Source organism: Vombatus ursinus, unplaced genomic scaffold (genome assembly GCF_900497805.2).
Source record: "Vombatus ursinus unplaced genomic scaffold, bare-nosed wombat genome assembly UNPS02008516.1, whole genome shotgun sequence".
Taxonomy (NCBI): domain Eukaryota; kingdom Metazoa; phylum Chordata; class Mammalia; order Diprotodontia; family Vombatidae; genus Vombatus; species Vombatus ursinus.
Window position 1 is genome coordinate 2,069 of NW_020948294.1, and position 6,162 is coordinate 8,230.

General features: G+C 39.5%; 1 pseudogene; it reads right to left on the reverse strand.

Moving 5' to 3' along the window:
• Positions 1-1,386: 1,386 nt before the first annotated feature.
• LOC114034200 lies at positions 1,387-1,899 on the reverse strand (annotated as a pseudogene).
• Between the last annotated feature and the right edge of the window lie 4,263 nt (positions 1,900-6,162).

Below are 6,162 nucleotides of genomic sequence, written 5' to 3' on the forward strand. Positions count from 1 at the left end.
TTTGCCAAATCCACTGGAAATCAGGGTGGTGTTGATATCCTTTGGGTCAATAGGATATTTCAAGGTAAAATTCTGTAAGATGGTAGTAAAAAAACAGAAATAATTCCATTCGAGCCAGGCCCTCACCAGCACATATCCGTTTTCCTGAAGGAGACAAATATAAGGATTAGATATTCGTAGATTTCTAACTCATTTAGACCACTTCTTCAGACTTACAGGTGGCCCACTAACACCCAGGGGCATTAGGTGAAAGACTGTATGCATTCCTTTCCTCTCTGGACCTTCACTCCTTTGTGAAGGCTCTTTTACAAGAGCCAGTTCCCCCTCAACAGAGACGAAAAACCCCTCCTGCATACTCTCTCTAAGTCAATCCCCCTGAACCAGAGCAAGTCCTGGGATTTGTATTCAGAACAAAGGAGTCATCGCTTTAGGGAGAAAACAATCACTCATTTATAGTCTCAAGAACTAAGCTTATGTCTACCCAGAGAGACCGCACTGGGGAAAGGTGACAGAAGAATGATCAAAGTTCCCTTTGAGAATGATGTACTACGTCTTCATCCTACTTTCTGGTTATAGAGCTTGGTAGAGCCATAATGGTCACCTAATCCACTCAATCTTTTGGCATGTAAGTAAACTCAAGTCCAGAGAAATGAAATAGTTTCACCAAGATCACACAGGTAATAAGTAGCAAAGCTGAATTGAAACACAGGTCCTCTAAGTTATCAATCCATCTTTGATGCACACATTTAGATGAATGTTTTACCTGCTGAAAAAGGCATGAAATAGTCGCTCTTCTTAAAGTTGCCACTTTCATCCAGGAAGCGACCTGGGTCAAACCGGTCTGGATTGGAGAATTCTTCATCATCATACAGAACAGAAGACAAAATGGTACTATGGTGGTACCCTGAAATGAGCAGATACAAACAAATAATTAGAAAATAAGAACCATAGAATGCTAGATCTACAAGAGAACTCAGAACTATCATCTAGTCAAAACCCTCATTTTGAAGTATGGAAAGAGCCAACATTTTTTTAAATGCCTGTGCTGATAGTAAATTAGAAAGTCTGCAATACTATTGGGAGAGATGAGACTGAATTTTGACACCTTGAGTTGCAGAACCAGTACCAATGAGTAAAGGACACAAGAAGGCAGATCCCAGGTTAATAAAAGATAATAAAATAACTTTTAAAAAAAAACTTTATTTATTTATACATTAATGTTGAGGGCTGGACAAGAGTTTAAGAAAAAAAAGAAAAGGCAAACAGTCTATGAAACAGAGTCCTGTACAGAAAAGAGGAGAAGTCAGGTTATGAGGAAAGGAAAAAGATAGACACACACACATACACATACACACAAGACGAAGGAAAGTAGGCTAGCAGCCAGGGTCAGGGCTCTTGGCTAGTCACCTGCTTCATGTAGGTTTCCAGCAGATACTTTTTAAAGCTGTGGGGTTTGTCCAAAGTTCAGCAGCAAGTGTATTCAATGGGCTAGCAATGTTGGGTTCTCCCAGCAGGCTCTGGATAGATAACAGGATGGTTCTGACAATATACAAGCTGACCACTTGTCCTTGAGGATGTCCAAACAGATATTGCCTTGGGTGTCCACATTAGGATGGTAACAAGTTGTGACAAATTTCACAGTGGGAGCATTATATGGGTAGCCACTGGGGAATTCCAAGGAGAGCTTGTACGTTAGGTCTTCATATACTGTCACAGCTGCCCCATGGATGGTCCCAACCCACTTGAAGAGATTGTCTGACTCTGGGAAGGCAGAAATTCCTTTGTCTCCAGACATCATTAGGGTCATCAATTCCCGCTGCAACCTCTTGCCCACATACCCACCCCCTTACGGGCTGTGGCGGTACTGGCAGAGGCTGGGTCGCGGTTCTGCGAGGCCATGGGGGACTGGAGATAAAGGAAGAGAAACTCCCAGGCGGCAACTGAAATAAAATAACTTTTGACCATTAGATCTATCAAAGAAGGAAAGAACTGCCTGGGTAAATAATAAGCACGCCAAGTTCAAGCAGATGCCAGATGACCTGAAAAGTTAGAAATGAATTCTGATCTGTGGCAGGATGTTGAAGAATAAAATAATGTAACACAGAAGAATGAGGCAAGAGTGGATAAACAAATTGGGAGATCTTCTTGAAGATGAAGAAATTAGATGCTCTGGGTAAGAAGCCCTTGCTTGTACTCTAAAGAAAGGTAAAGTAGGTTCATGGCTATTAATTGGTAAGACATCCAGGAAGAAGAGAAGAGTACCGGTTGGTGACTCCCTATAGAAGGACTCTGAAACAGCTGTTGGCTGACAATGACAACAATAGACAGGTCTGCCATATTCTCAGAGCACATATCAAAGACATAATGGAGAACCTTCCAAGACCTGTCAAAGGGGATGAATACTAACCACCTCTGGTGATTCACAGGAGCAAAAATAATACTTCTCTAAGGAACCTGCAAGCATTTCCAAAGGTTTTGACAATTAAGACAAAAAAATTCCTAAGAACATTAAGAGCAGAGGTGGTATATTCATTATGGCTGTATTTGGATGCAAAAAATTCAGAAAGGAAAGGTGGATTTCAGAAGCGGACATCTTGTAAGAGGGTGTTTCAGAATGGGATTTGAATTTCTGGACCATATCTTCATTAAAATATAGGTATGATAGACTCCTAGCCAGGAATTGAATAATGCACCTATCAAAGACTGGAAAGATGATTATTTTGATGTCTTACAAATATAGTCAAAAGGTTTTTTTAATGCATAAAGTATAGCTAAAAAAAAACAAGGTGGATTGGAGATTTTAAGACAAGGAAACAAATTTGACCTCAAAGTTGTAACTAGGACTTGGTATGATGAGATGTTTAAGAAGACTGAAGTTCTGGAAAGAATATATCTTGTTTAAAAGAAATAGGATAGGAAAGACGGTGGGATAGTATACATTAAGAAAATGCCTTCATGATAGGCTATTTAGGAAGCAGAGGAAAGAAGAGTGATGAGAAGCATCCAGAGAAAGAGAAATGGAGGTAACATCAAGAATGACATTCTCATGAGAGCATTCAACAGACCACATGGAGAGAAAGAAGAAATAGGCAAGGAATACAGAAGACAAATTATACACCCTGGTGGTTACACGTGATGTAGCAGTGATGGAAAACTTCAATTATTCCTTTGGATCCTTGAGTTTCCTTTCTCTCAAAAACAGAGGAGCTCATCATTCCTTGGCTTTTCTTAATGATAATTTCATCCTGCCATTACAGTGGAATAAAAACAGGTAAAAATTCTTTTATTAATACAATTTTTACCATATGAGAGGAACTTGAATAACATAGTTGTAAATATGGATCTGTAGAACCCCTGTGGAACAACATTTTTCCTCTGAAGGGATCGTGATGTGTTGAAGAATATGCTACCACACTTGGCACACTTTCTGCGCACACCTATGGATGGGAGTGACGAGAATTTTGGGGAAAGTGACCAGTCCATCTTAGAGTTTATAACAAAGGTAACTAAGTGGCCCAATGGATAAAGTCAGACAGACCTGCTCCAACCCCAAATACTCACTTGCTGTTTGACCCTGGCCAATTCACTTACCTTCTCTCAGACTCAGTTCCCTGATGTGTAAGATGAGAACAACAGTGCCTACATGTCAGGGTTGCTATGAGGATAAAAAGATATGACATTTGTAACTGCTTCACAAACCTTAAAGCTAGCTATTATTATTATCACCAAGAAAGACAAGAGTTGGTTTGTGAAAACACAAAGGAAAACAATTCTGACAATGAAAGATAAAGGAACATTCTCTAAAGATACCGATGTGGATAAGGTAGCCAGGTAGTGCAGTGGAGAGACTGCTATACCTGAAGTCAGGAAAACCTTAGTACAAATCCTGACACACACTTACTAGCTGCGTGACCCTAGAAGAGCCAGGTGCTCTCTCTATGACTCAGTTTCCTCACCTGTAAAATGGGGATAATACTGGCATCTACTCCCACAGAGTTGTTGCAAAGATTAAATAAGATCATCTATGTAAAGCAAACTTCAAAGTACTTTATAAACAACAGTTATTATTATTACAGGGAACTCCGCAAACAACTTAGATTTTTCAAAGACAAGGATCAGTAAAAAGAAGCATGTCACAGTTCCATAAGGATGACAGAAGTGGTAAAGCCCAGAATGAACAGAGGCTGGTAAGGCTAACAAAGGGCAACAAGAAGGGGTTTTTAAAAACTGTATTGTGGAAAAGAGGATGTTAAAGAAAGGATAACCTCACGACTCAGAGGATTATAGGATGAGGATGACAAGTGACAAGAGAATATACAGAACTTCTCAATTTTTCTTTTGCTTCTGGTCTTTTTTTTTAACCAAGGAAATGAACTTTTAAATGAAATGGATAGAATTAATAAATATGGCTAATAGAGATTGAATACACCAGAGAAGTAAGGAGAAAATAAGGGAGTACCAAGACACTTGTGCAAGAAAAATAAAGTGAAGAGAGTACACTTCAATTTGCACTAGGAGTCTAGAATATATTTCTACAGAAATCTAAAGAGATAAGGAAGGAATGAGGAAATGACTCTAGATAAGGAGGTAGTGCTCACAAAGATCTGGAGTGGAATCATCATTATTTCCTTTTTTTTAGGGTGTTAATAAACTGGTACATCAGGAGAATGTTGTAAATAGTGTTTCATTAGATTTTAGCAAAACATTTGATAAAGATTTTCATGTTCTTCCTCTGAAAATGATGGAACTATACAAGTTAGACTTTTATACAATTAGGTGGATTTAAAACAGATTGACTGACCATATACAAAGGGTAATTATTGAAGGTTCAAAGGCAGCTTGGAAATAGGCACCGCTGTACTTTGATCACCTCAGCTCGCAAATGAGGATTGTATTCACAGTCATATTTTAGAAAGACATTGACGGGTTGGACGCTACGCAAGGGAGGGCAACCAGGATGATAAGGATAACAAGTCCATAGGAAATGGGGATATTTAGACATGAGAACAGAAGACATAACAGAACAGGAGACCTAATAGCTGATTTCAAGTGTTGTATAGCCTTTTACTAGAAAGAGAGAGTAACTTTGTTCTATTTTATCCAGGGGACAAAACCAAAAGCAACAGATTAAAGTATAAAATTGCAAACAGGATAAATGCAAGAAAAAAAATTTCCTCAAATTAGGGCTCTCCAAGATTAGAATGGAATGCCACAGCAAAAAGTGATTACACCGCATTGAAACACCGTATAAGGAAAGATTGAATGACCACGAGGTAAGCATATTGTAGATGGAATTCTTTTTCAGATTGGGGATGGACAATATGACCACTGAAATCTCTTCAGATTCTGAAATTCTGTGACCACTTCTCAGGGATGTGGGTTGGCCTGAGGTTCCTTCTAACTCTTAAGATTTTATATTTCAGTGGGAGAGAGAATAAAATCTCATGTTACAGTGAGAAACACTTCTGACCTTGGGGATAAGATATTGTCTAAACTGAACATCTTCTGACACTGCATGGGGCAGGTTGGTTGGAACAAGGTCAATGTACCGCTGTATCTCGTGTACCACAGCATTGGTGTAAGGCATCTTGTTCCTGTCCTCCATGCAGGGACTTCTATCTCGGCCAATCACACGATCAATTTCTTCATGAAGTTTTCCTGTCACAATACAAATGAAAATTGATCTTAAAAGTAGGAATAAAAACTACCTTCTCTTATATTTTCTCTGCTTTTTCCCTAAGAACTACATTAGTAAACAATGCACTTGACCCTCCATTCTGATAGATAGATAAACAGATAGATAGATAAATAGATGGATGAAAATTCCATTTAGTGTCTTAACTCAACTGAGAATCCCTTGAGACAACTATGCCCCATGCCCTCAGGACAGGCTCAAGTTGTCCTTAAAAAAATGCAGGCCAAGCAGCAGTTGGTTAAGGAAATGAGGAGGGGTCTCAGTCTGGACCTGTTCCAGAACTCCATGTGACCGACCACAGGCCCAAGGCACTTCCCTGCGTGGCTGCATGAGGGATGGGAATCCAGAGGCACCAGGTCCTCCTGTGGTCAGGCAGGATCAAGAAGCTCTCAGGAACTGTTGCTTCTCAATCATTCAGTTCCTCCCAGCTCTATCACTGGGCTATAGTCTCTATCCTTATCACTATC